Source organism: Trachymyrmex cornetzi, unplaced genomic scaffold, assembly GCF_001594075.2.
Source record: "Trachymyrmex cornetzi isolate Tcor2-1 unplaced genomic scaffold, Tcor1.1 scaffold223, whole genome shotgun sequence".
In the NCBI taxonomy this organism is placed as follows: Eukaryota; Metazoa; Arthropoda; class Insecta; order Hymenoptera; family Formicidae; genus Trachymyrmex; species Trachymyrmex cornetzi.
Genome location: NW_017296881.1, coordinates 1,128,325 through 1,141,946, shown reverse-complemented (window position 1 = coordinate 1,141,946; position 13,622 = coordinate 1,128,325).

Below are 13,622 nucleotides of genomic sequence, written 5' to 3'. Positions count from 1 at the left end.
CCGACCGGCTGGCGACCAAGTGTGCGTTTCTCCGCCGGTGATATTTCCGACTTCCAACGAGCGACGGCGAGAAACGGTCCGCCTTCTCCTCCGGATAAGTTTTTTTGGCCGTGTAAACGAGTTCGGGTCCAACAGCACTGCCGGCTGACCTTGAACTCTCATTTACCTCTCGTTCTCTTCTCTCGTAGCTCGACGCTTTTCAGCTCACGTGTCCTCGCTCAGATCGTCGACGGACATCTCGTATCCTTGCGGGCAATCTGCACGACGGCCGTGTGCGCGAGCCACTGTCGGCATCGCGGACACCAGTCGACGTCGTCGTCCGACGACGTTTTATAAGACGCACCACGCGGCACGCACGTACGCGTGTACGCACGCACGCACACAACACCGTCACCGTCACCGTCACCGGCACCGGCGAAGCTTACCACCGACGGACGAGCGCGCTGCTACTGATAGATGGTCGTATACGCTTCTTATCCGTCACATATACGGCAGAAAGAGAGAGGAGAAAGAAGAGACCAGGCGCGAAGGGAGGGGGGTCGGGGGGAGGGAAAAGGCGATGCGGTGAGAGGGAGGGGACGAGAGAGGGTGAGCACGAAACGAATCGGTCGGCGCACGCACGACACCCGGCCTTTACTTTCCTCGGCCGTCGCGTATCGAGGGCGACGCGGTGCCTTAACCTCGCGACCCGGCACACCGACGGGCGTATACGTTTGTGTGTCTGTGTGTTTGTTTGTTGTGTGTAGGTGTACGATATACGTATGCACTTTACGAGAGACGGAGTATATAGTATATACCCCGGCGCGACGTCGCGTCGCGAAAAAAAAGAAAATCCCTCTTCAGGAGGTGCCCGCCAGCTGTTGACGCAGCGACAATAAGCAGCGCGACGACGACGACGTAGTCGTCGAGCGGCAGAAGGAGTCCGATTTCGATGATGCTCGCGGCTGCGGAGAGACGCGATAACGTCGTTCCCGGCGACCCGGCGCCCGTGCCGTCGCCAATGCCGGCACCACCGCGTCGGCGGCACCACGTAGCGACGACGACGACCGTCGCTGCCACCACCACCACCGCCGCCGCGGCGACACTCTAACAACCTCAGACTCGTGACCGTCGCTCCGTCGATCACTCCCCGTCATCCGTGCGCGCGTATCACCGAGTGACATTTTCCGCTCGCATCGTCCGTCTTTCTTCTCCCTTCTTCTTCTATCTCTTCGTTTCCACGGATCGCTGTGCTCTTTCACCGTAACACGACGCCGCGACGACGACTCCCGACATCCATCATCGCCGCCGCTCCACCGTCGCTGTCCACTGCACCACGTCCGTCCAATCGTCCGACCGTGAGGACACGCACTGTCACATTCTTGAAATCGCTGGCCCCCGCGGGATACAGCGCGGGCAACACTCGCGCAGAGAGGCGGTTTAAAGTACGAGAGAGCAAGCGCGAAGGGGGGAGGGGCGGTGGGAGAAACCGGCGCACACGACGAGACGGGATCTGGACGTGTAAAGTGTAAACTCGACGGAGAGGGCGAGAGAGGTCGTACGTATGGCGCCACAGAGAGAACGGCGCTTCTCCGACGACCAAGCGATGTCGGTGTCCCTCCGCGGTGTTACCTCCGAGTTCGCTCCTTTCTACGATTTGCCTTTTTTTCGTCCACTCTTGCTCCTTCTTTTTCTACACGGAGGATTTCTATCGCTCGCGCGACGAATCGTTCCAACGTCGGCGAACGGGACGAACTGTTGCACACGACCGACCGCGGCGCACGCAACCGCTCCGGACTCCGACTCGGCTAAGCTCGGCAACGCGACTGGCACGCACGAGGTTCTCCGTCATGAGCGCGCGCACCGATCTCCACCGCCACCGCCACCGGCACCGGCCGTCGTCGCCCCTCTTCCACACGTCTCTCCTCCGCTACTCGACCGATCCTTCCCCTTCTCCGCGTCTCGCCGCTTCGACGGCTCGTCCCGGCACCGTTCGTTCCGTGAGTTCCGTCTGTTCTATCCTCTCCCGACGGCGCGCCGATACACCGACACCGTAGGCCGTAGCGTACTAAACACACAAGAGCGAAAGAGAGACCGTCAAACATGGCGTCTGCGGTAGCGCTACTAGCGCTACGGTCACCCGAGTAGCGGCGCTGAGGACTCCGCTCGCTCGCAGCGGCGGCGCGGCGGCGCCTCGCCGGATCGAGACACGTAGGCCACGCGAATCAACGCGAATCGGCGAATCTCGGCGAAGCCGAAGCGCCGCCGCCGCCAACCTCCTTCCACTCAAATTCGAATTGGAACTTTTACGGCGTTATGCAAATACATGAATCACCTCGCGCGAATCACGTCTGGATTTGAAATTACCTTCAAATATGCTAAATAATTTTACGTCTCTATTTATTTACATAGTTTTACGTAAACTAAATGTAGCCGCTTAGGAATTACGTCGCGATTTATTTACGTGTTTACGTTTCAACGAAAACGGTCGAAGCTTTCCTCCACGTAAGAGAGCGAGCAGATTTAGGCGATCGCGAATCGTGGGTAAACGGGGAATGGAAGAATAATTTTGCTAAAGTTTTAAAAATTTATATAGGTAGATACAGATTCGAAAATAATTTTATTAGACCGTCAAAATAGTTACGTAGGAATCTTAAAGGGATCCTAAAGTCGTATGTTTTATTGATCGAATACGATTATTTATCTTACAGGTTGTTTTTAACTGCCTACACATTAAGATTAAAAAATTCTTTTCCACAATTTAAGTATAAACGATAGTGTACTCTAAATCGGTTGAATTTATGCCAAAAACGAAAATCTTGGAAAATTATAGTTTTGTTGCCTCTGGCATCGATTCGTATTAATATTTGCTTTATATACAAGTGTTATACTTTGTAAAAACAAACGTGATTTGTATTAGATATCACGTAAACAAATGTTGAGTTCTTGGAATTAGGCTCAGATAATATAAAAGATCAGTTATTTAGAAACTTTGTACATATATGTATGCGTGCAACATGATATAAAAATATGTCAATGACATGTAAATCGTATGTATGGAAGTCCTGTTGAGTCAATAAAACAGACTTTACAATCTCCTTAATGTTGAAAAATGTTGCAAAAAAATTGTGATATTGTAGTAACCAACATCCTATGTTTGAACATCCTACATAATTATTTTGGTGGTCCAACAAAATAATGATGTAGAACTCTGAAATTGGTAGACGGATAATACTTGAGTGAAACGAAACCGTCCTTTTCGTGTAGGAAGCGACGAGAACGTAAGGCCACCGCACCGGTCGCCGTCGTCGCCGATGAGCAGACTGACGCCGGCGTCTCCGCGCAACGTCGCGCGTCGTGCGTCGGCGTCTTGTCAGCGCCAGTCGCCGCGCTGCGTTCCACCTCCGGGGTCAACATTCCAGGACGAATTTCAGTCACGATATCGCACGCGAAGGAGATGTCCCACTCACCGGCGAACACAAAGAAACACCGCGCTATATCGTATGACAAAGGAAACGACTGGGAGACGCCGCGGCGCGTCGCGACGCGCCGGCTACGAATTTTTGGAGAACGCGCGTCGTCGCGCGCTGTTTTTCAAGCTGCCATGACGCAAAGCGTCTCTCGCAACGTACGAGAAAAGTAATCGCGGAAACGAAATATCGCTCTGGAAGTTTCCCGTCTCCCGACGTAATAAAAATGACAGTTATACAGTTACTTTTCTTTTATGTCTATTTTTACCAATGTAGATTAACTTCAAAATAAAATCGGTTTAACTTACTTAATGTCAGTTTAACTTACTTTTCATATCTTTTTCTAGTTTTAAGAATTAGCAAAAGATAGAGAATAAATTATGTTGAAATTATAACTATTAGAAGAAAAAAAGAATTTTTTTTTTTATAATAAATGACAGCTGTATAGGTGACAATTATGAAACAAACGTTGAAGATCCTCACGTACTTACCAAATTTCGTAGATCACCCTGACGACCGCGCTCATTAATATAGAAGCTTAATCTGCAACACAAATTTATTATATATTTTGTTTTATTACCCATATATTTACATCATTCATTTGCTACAACAATGACACAACTCTGAAAACGAAAGTTTTCAGAAAATAAATCTGAATGTTTTAAAACAATAATATTTTGAAATATTAATCTTAAAATACAATTTTGACATAATAAATGTAGAGGAATAAAAGTATATTGTTTTAAAATATTTTTTTCTCTGTTTTTTTCATTTTTTCCGCAATCAACTAATATTAATTTGAGAATGTCGTTGCTGTAACAAATAATTACTTTTCACTGCCTGTTCAAGACTTAACTTTGGGAAATGACGACTGCAGTCCAAGCGGACCAAGATGGACCTGGGAAAAGTTTTGGCTGCGGAACGACAGATGGAAAGATTGTACTATTTTTTTTATCGTTACATCGATATCGTTGCCTAATCGGTCACTTAATAGCGCGTATATACAAATCTTGCAATTCACGTATGTTACCCGAGAGAGAAATATCGCGACGTGTTTAATTGGAATTGCCATGTCGACCAATACGAAAACGAGGCCGAATAGTTGCAGGTCGAAATGCTAAAAAAGGATCGCGAATGGCATACCATTCGATTCACGTAGAACCGAAAGGATCGTCGCTCATAAATTTTCTAATTTTAGAAACTCGTTTCGCACGATCCCATGAACGTAATTTTGTAATAGGCCGCATATAGCCTTCGCCTCGGCGACGGTTTTATGGTTACGGGAGCCTGTAATTTCGTTTTTCTAATGATCAAAACGCCCCCGTCGTAACGTAGCGTGACACGTTGGGCTCCTTCTCGAAGTGTCATTATGTTTCTTCCGATATTCCGATGTCCATATTTCGAAGCTGCCCGGTAGCGACGTTTAGAGAAATGAGATTGTGTCAAACCTGTATTAAAATTGGAATTCTTGAGCGAACATAAAGTGTTCCTGCCAAACATATATATATATATATATATATACACACGACCGATTGAAGGTCTGCAATTCAACGGAAGTTACGATTTATACATAATAAAAGTAAAAGTAACGAAGCCATTTACGGCGTTCCAATTTGATATGTCGGCTACCTTAAAAACACGAGATTAGATATTCTCGTCGCATAATTTGCACTTTGCACGAGATCTCGTGTGTCACAAAAAATTAACTAGAAACTATGATTCGATAAATTTCCTTAAAACGTTGGTAATGAATGCGACAGAAGATAGATAGCATGAAATGGTTCGTAGAATAGATTATTTCAGACAAACAAATAATAATGCGGCATTTCGTGAGATTGATAAATTAAAAATTAGAGGACATATGCATGAAAGGAAAGTGTGCATATATAGTGTATAAAGAAATAAAAATATATATAAAAAGAAAATATATATCGTTCACTTGCTATAATAACGACATAATTAAAAATTCATTATTTTAGTTGCTTTCAGAAAAAGAATGGTAACATAAAGAAAAAAAAGCGTAGCTTAAAAGAACGTTTCGCCACATTAAAATTGCGTTTCGAAATTAATTTTAATACTTAGAATATTGAAATTAATTAATACTGAGAATATTAAAATCAATTAATGCTCAGAATATTGAAATCAATTTCCTGAATAATTTCGTTTCTCGAGTTATATCGTTGTAACGACATGGTAATATATGTACATATATATGTACATATAATCATATATTTTCTTTTTAGCTTTAATCGACTACGACGGAACGAATCGTGGCGAGCAGTGACAGAAATCACATTTGCCAGACTCCGACGCGAACCTGTCGCTATGCTAACCCTCTCTATCTCTCTTTCGCAACGAGTCGCGACGTGGGTCTAGACGCGTTATTTCACCCGTCGGAGTCCGCTCCAAAATGATATAGAATTTAGGAAGTTATTTAGTTATGTATGTCTGGCGTCCTGCGTTGGCTAGTAATCAGACGCCTGGCCTCCGCACGAACGCAATCTCTCTCCTTCTCTGTCTTTCATCTCTTTCCGTCTCTTTACCTCTTCCTTCGTTCCACATCTCTTGTGCTCTCGTTCCTCGCCCGGAGAGTAAATTCCCCCCGCTCTCCCTTCCGGCTGGTAAAGCTCTTTTAGTAAACTCTTCAGGGCCGTCTGCGTTTCTCGGTGCCTGGATGTCTCGGCCCAATTAAATGTCGATCAAGGCGGCCCTTATAGCCCAAGGTATACGGACGTTGGGAACAAAAAGTATTCGTTTAGCTCGAACGGTAAGAAAGAAACAGGGAACAAGAGAGAAGGAGAGAAGGAGGAGGAGGAAGACGACAGGGTGAAGAGTGTCCATATATCCATAACGAGATGCACGAATTATTCCGACTCGAGAATACAAGGCGTCTCTTCAGTCATTCTGTATTTACTCTGGCAAATAGATTTTGCGGAAATAAGGAAAACAAATGAAGGCCTTCTTCGAGCAGATGTCGTAATTTTAAATGATCATCTTGTACACGCACTTTGCACATTCCAAAAGTTTTATTTTTATTAAGTAAAAGTAGACTTTTGATTAATAATAACAGCATCAAAATTTGCAAACGAAAAATGAAGTGTATGACTTTTTAAGAGCACGAATATTTTTATCATTTAATATGCGCAAATTAATTTAACTTAGAAGATGCTCGTTGTCGTTAGAATTATTATCCAATGATACGATCATGCGAGCCACCGCAAGATTTAAGCCTGGACGCAAAGCAGCCTAGGATCGCGCGCGATCGTACTTTTATTTCGTTCTATTTCCAAACGCGAAAATTACTTGCATGCTCGCCACTCCGCGGGACATGGCGCCATTCTTGACATATCGCACCGATGGCACCGCCGGATGGACGACCGTTGTGCTATGCATCAAACGAAACGTTGATGTAATATGTCTCGTCGTGAAAATATTTCACTTGAATGAAGGAATTAACTTTCAAAATGTAAACCGTAAAACTCCTAAATAATCATATTATTATTAAGCTTGAGATACTATTTCGATATTTGACGAATATCAAGATAGTTTTATGACTATTTTAATTGCGTTCAACAGAAAACACAGTTTTCCAACTGCTGTAAAATTCTTTAATATAATTGATTTATACATTTAGATCTGGTGAACAACTGAGGGCAAGATCAATCATATTAAAGAATTTTACAATAATTGCCACACAGTCATTGCAGTGATTGATGTATAATCGTCGTATTATATAAAAATTGGATTGTATAAAAAACTGAAAAAATTCTAGTATATCTACTTATCAAAACTTTGACGAATTTTTACAATCATCGGATTGTATTTTATTTATTTTTTACAAATATAAATTTTAAACCAGAAATTACAATGATAGTATTGATAGTGTCTTTAAAGACTACTCTGTGTTCTCTCAAAGAATTAATTGTTCAAATATGCCTACTGACGGGATATTACTAATGTAAGGCCGCGTAGAACGTTCTTAAAATGTACGTCGCCACACATGAATCGCTTGGAGACGTCGGCGTCGGCGCATAAGCACCGGCGCCTGTTAAAACAATGCAGCATGATAGGAATGTCCGGCTCGCGTAAATAGAATAAGACAAGGACCGTTCTCTCCTCCCGAAAGGTTTGCCATGTCACCTTTCGTTTCGACGAAATTCTCACTCGCGATGCTCGTGTACACGTCGTTGCACGGCTGCGTCGAAGAGGATTATTAATGAACGTCCGGTAAACTGCCTTCCGCCAATTATCGTTGGTAAACGACGTGCTTTTCCACTTCGCGCAAGATTAACACACGCGCACACTCGTTAGCCGCCCGAGTGCCCGACTAGACACTTGAAATTCTGCGTATCGCGTCGGTTAATCGCGACATGCATTAATTGCGCCTCGCGAACTTGAAAAAAATAACGACGCGCTAGATAGGATAAACATTAGCGACGAGTAGCCGTGAAGCTCGACATCTCGGGCCGCCGCCGCGCCGTAATGAATAGCTAATTTGAATTTGCGCGATGTCGAGACTAATAGAAAGATCACGCGAAAAGCGAGAAAAACGCGCCGAGTGAATTCTCCTAGAGACTTTCCGAGAATACTCGGCGCCGCGCGCCGCTCGCGCCGAGAGACAGAGGAGTATGATTGACGACGCGCTGACGTTGTCACGCCGCGCGCCCCGCTCGCAAACGAGGGATGCATTTTTGCGCCTTAATGATTACGAAAAGCAAGTACAGAGCGAGAGGTACAAGTTTCCCGCAGGAATTGGAAGTAACTCGTTACTCGTAGCGCCGTTACTGTTACAGTTACTTTTTTTTTTAATGGACCGACAACGGCATTTCTTTTTGTAACTGTAACGATAACATAGTTACATTTTTTGGTAACAATATTGAATTTTACAGTTATTCTATTATAAACATCGATAATACTGTACAAAATATATATAACTCGTCTAGAGGTCACTTTACTTTTAATTTCTTTGCTACTGTAATATACATATGTGATCGATATAATGGTGTGTGACCGTGTAAAATATTACGGATAACTGATGCTTTCAGAATCTGTTTTAATTTGAATGGAGAGAAGACCGAGTGACGATTTCTCCGTTATCTTTCATTCGCTCTCTTTGCGTTTCGTGCTTCTTTGCTGTCAGGATGACGCGACGTTTTACGTTAATTTTACTTGACCGAATGCGGCGTAATTTTTTTGGCCCGACACCTCGGACTCAAGTGTTTAACTCTACTCCGTGGAGGCGCTGATGTCAACGCTCCAAATTCCACGGGAGAGCGATCGTCGTCGTTCTTCGAAGCGGCGACACGATGAGAGCGGACCTGCTCACGATTCCGCTATAATTCATCTTCCGCGAAGCGCGAAGACGTTTCGGGCTATTCTTGGGGCCGGCGCGGGATCTTTTTCAGTAACCTCTCCGATAGACCGACGTGTTGGAACGTATGTCGGGGATGACCAATCATTGTGCGTCGCGCGAACGGGTGTTTCTGCTAGTGTGTTCGATGAAATACAAATTTGTAATTAAGCTACAAACTGTACTTACTCGACATTTTTACATTAACAAAATATATTTATTCAAAACTAGGGATTTTCAGGAACTTTTATTCATGAAAATATTATGATTATTTTACGAGTATTCCCATTTATTTGAAACATTCAAACAAAATGTATAAACTAAAAAAGAAAATTCCATTAAACCATTGTCCCTTAACTATGACCAACACTTTGATAATTCTAAGCGATTAGATAATAATACATTGTTAAAGTTGGTCTTTATAAAATCTTTAGTTGGATGTGGAAAAAAACAAGTGTGATAATGATGATTCTATTACGCGTATGTTATTGTTTTCATATTTCTTTACGAATTTTCTTGAGAACATAATTTTAATTGAAAAATTGAATGCAACAGGAACGTATGAGCCTTGTTTAAAAAAAAAACTTATAAAGCCTGAATGTAATTCTTCTGCCAAATTTATTGTCTTTACAGATTTGAAATTATTCTATGCTTGCAAATTATGAGCAGATAATGCAAAGAAAGGATGAATGTGAAATCAAAAATATTCATAATATTCACAAAAATATTCATTCAAATCGAATAAAACTTTCTAAATTCTTTGGAATCAAATTTCAATTTAAAGAATGAAAATTGAATCAATTTCCAAAAAGACAAAATTTTCAACCTTTAGGAGTAAGATTTCACTCTTCAGAGTGACAGAGTGATAGAGTGACTTTAAAAGTTTTAGAAAGTGGTTATTCGTTTCTCGATAAACACCAAAAAGTACAATAGTTTTTCGTTCAATTCGTATTTATATTTATTATTTATTCATTATCCGAAAACGAACGGGGAACATCACGGAAAATTTAGATAAACGTTTACAGCTTAATAACATATTATTTTATATTTACAGAAATGTTTAAATGGGCGAGATAAACGGTTTTTATAAAATATAAAAACATATTATTCCGTATAAAGAAAACACGCGTGGCGCTAACCGATTAAAGTTATAATTTAGCATTCTTGCGCGAGTCTTATCAATAGTATCGAATAGCTCATTTGCGTTACCTTTGCAAGTGAGAAACAAAAAAGAAGAAAAGAATACCCATTGTAATTGACGGCAGATTTACAAAGGAGAACAAAAAGCGGTCGACCAAGACGGCGCCCCATTGTTCACGCTCGCCGCTAACAACGTTTTGTGCACCTGTCAGTCAGACAGCACATGAGCTCTCCCTCCCTTCCCCACCTCTTCTACTCTTTTTGCCGGTTATGGAAATTCGGCTGGCATTAACGACGTCCGTTTGCAAATGGAAAAACCCGGTCTCGGGGCCGGCATGGCACCTCCGGGCGACGCGACGCGACGCATTGCACGCTCGACGGACTCGGGTACGTAATCGTCTGCATCGCTGGCGCCGTGTTCCTACTTAACTCCTCATTGGATTTAAATATATTCGATCAACTGGTCGTGCATACGATTAACGATTGTTCCATAAAAACGAGGGACACAGGCGTGTACACGGGCGTGGAAACCCACTGGTACCGGCTCGCCTCCGTCTGTCGGTGTCGCCGAGATATTTCTGCCGGTGGTTGCCACGAGGAAATACGTGTTTAAATCGCTGCGATGAAATGTAACTCGAGTTAATCTGCGTCTCGCGGAATATAAGGAATACAGAAATACGAGATGAAAGTGTATACAATAACAATTAAGTGCATATATAAAATGATCTATAAACGATATCCTTCATTGCTTTTGCCGAGAACGAGAACTTTACTTTGTTAATTTTTTTACATACAATGTTTTTTATAGCTCTCTTCAAAAACATTGAAACTTTCCCTGTGTCTTAATTATAACGAGTGACAAATAATGCTTTATTCTTAATGGTCGTAGGGATTCTTTTTTCGCTGTATGTCCATACGAGAGCACGCAACAACCTCTCCATAATCGGACGGATACACGGTGCTCGATCATGCACCTCGGCCCCCTCCCTGCGCCTCCTTTTTTTTGTCGTGCCGAGACACGAGGCTGCCCCACCGGAAGCCTCCGTTTCGGTGCGACGCGAAAACCGCCTGATGGAACACCTGCGTCGACGTTGTCTCGGTGGGCGCGAGAGCGTAGCCGACGGCCCTGCTATAGCAAAAGCGACGGGCGACGGGCGCGAGGCGGGTAAAGGAGGAGAGGTATGACGGGACAGGTGCGGCCTGTAACTTCCTGGATGATATCGGCCGGGTCCGGACGCGCGTGCGACCGGCGCTAACGCTTACGTTAGCGCTGGCGCCACTCGGATCCGCGCCGTAGGCGCCTGTCCGTCCCGGCTGCTTCCCTCCGTTCCCCGTTCCCGTTCTCTCTCTCTCTCCCCCTTCCGCTCTTCTCTTCTTCGGTGCTCCAACCCAACGCCGCGTCAGCATCCGTACCTCTTTGGTCCCCGCTATAACCCGTACACGAATGAACCCGGACTCGTTTCGCCCGCCATCGCTGCCGCCGCCGCCGCACGAAGCGTATATCGCATGAAACCGCCGCCCGGCGAAAACGACACCACCTTTATTCGTGCACCGGTACCGGAGCCGCCTGAAAGATGCACGTAATAGAGGAAGAGAGAAAGAAAGAAGAGTAGACGGAGAAGATGGTACCGTGCATCACGTTGAGGCGCGCGCATACGAAATTATACCGCGGCGAATCTAATCTTCCAACCGTTGCCTCCATCGGCGATTTTCATGCCGACGATGCACGGCGCATCGCTAAGCACATCGTGCCGATGGTATTTAAACGAAGACAGAAAAAAAAAAATACTGATGAGAAAAACAGATAAAATATCTACGAGCAAGAAGATAATGAAGAACCAAGACCGGTATTCATAGTCCGTTCTTATTTTAAGACTATAGGCGGTATTCATAGTCCGTTTTTATTTAAGACCGTCTTAGGTTTTAAGATGCTAATACAGCTCTCCGATTGATTCATGACGTCTTAAGACTATACTTAAGACTATCTTAAATATAAGACTACCGACTTCCGATTGATTTATGACATCTTAAGATCGCACTTGAAACAGTCTTAAATATATGAATCAACTACGAGCACCTGTCCAATTTTCGGAACTTAGAACGAAAAAAAGGATCGAGTCCGTTGAACCTAGAAAAGTTTCGGAAGCCTTCGAGATAAAACGTGTGGCATCGCCTCTCGACAGATCTCTCGCTCGCGAGAACCGCTATGTCGCGACGCATAAATTTGCACATGCCAAGTCTAAATACAGCAGTCACCGCAGCATAGATAATAGGGAGAAAATTGATTCTTCCGAGGCGGCGATATTTACAAATCGCGTTGCGGCATTGCTATATTTACACCTGCCACTCATTCGCCAATTAACGGAAAGTATGCAGGTAATGATTACATCGCTCTGCCTTCGAGACGCATTCCGCAATCGCAGACTGACGCAATCGCGCGCGATACCAAACGGATTTGAAATCCGACATTGTTGAGGCAATGTTAATTTATTCGGCGGTTCTTATGTAAGTAAGGTAGAGAGATGCGAATGATGCGATTTTCCCGGTATAATTATCGTCTCCCAAATACGATATATAGGTACATTTATCTCTCCACGTACAAGCTTTCCTCGTTTTAACGTCCATTCTTTTCCATTCGTAGCACTGCCTTTTTTTAAAATATATCTCGTGTACTCGTTCTTTTGGATTTTAGGATAGAAAAGTGCACAAATTTTATTTTCTGTCGTTCCCTCCTTCAACGATACAATATCTTCGCTCCAAAAAATTTGTCCCTTGATATTTTCGTAACATCGCTAAACTCACACGTTGTCTCTTACCTGTTACAGACTTTCCGCTATTGGCTGAGATACTGCGCACGTGCTACGCCGGCGTACAGAACGCCGCCAATTACGAGATCTCCAAGGGAAGATCCCGCGTAAAACGTGTCGCTGAATTTTATGCGTGTTCTTTATCCCGTCGCTTTAACGAGGCACACGTATCTGAAACACATATGTCGATACGTTTCCCACGTTGAATCGGAAATCACGTGAAAGCATCACGAGTTGTACAGAAATAAACTCTTAGCGTATAATTCATGACTAGAGTGTAGCTCTAATAAGAAACAAATCATTTTTTCCTTATAATTCATTCTCGACAAATTAATTTATTCTATGCATATTCGATTGCTCGTATTTTCCATTGAAATCCATCAACTGTAATCTCCGCGTCGGTACTAAAAAGTGAAATTTAATATCTCTGTCTATAAATAAATCTGAATAAAAAGAGGGAAAAAGAGAAATTCCCACTACAAGGTTTTGAATTTAGATTTCGAGTGACAGACTCGTAATGACCATTTATAAATCGCCGCAAATGACAAAACCTTATATTTTTGGATTAACGCGCGTGGTCCCGATGGACGAAAAACTCCCTACGTATTTCATACGATATGGGCCCCAGACAGACGATAAGGAAGACGATGGCAGAATCTCGCGCGATCGGCAACACGCCAGCGGCAGACTCGACTCTCCGATCGTCAAGCGTCGACTGGTCGCGGTGCCGGCCGGCAGTCGCACAATATGTATAGCAGGTACACCAGGGCGCGCCATGCAATACGTGAATACGCGGACGACTGGAGCCGGAGCGACCGCCACGGATCTCTCTGCTCGCCACCCCTGCGGGCCTGTCGACTGTCGTCGTCTATTCGC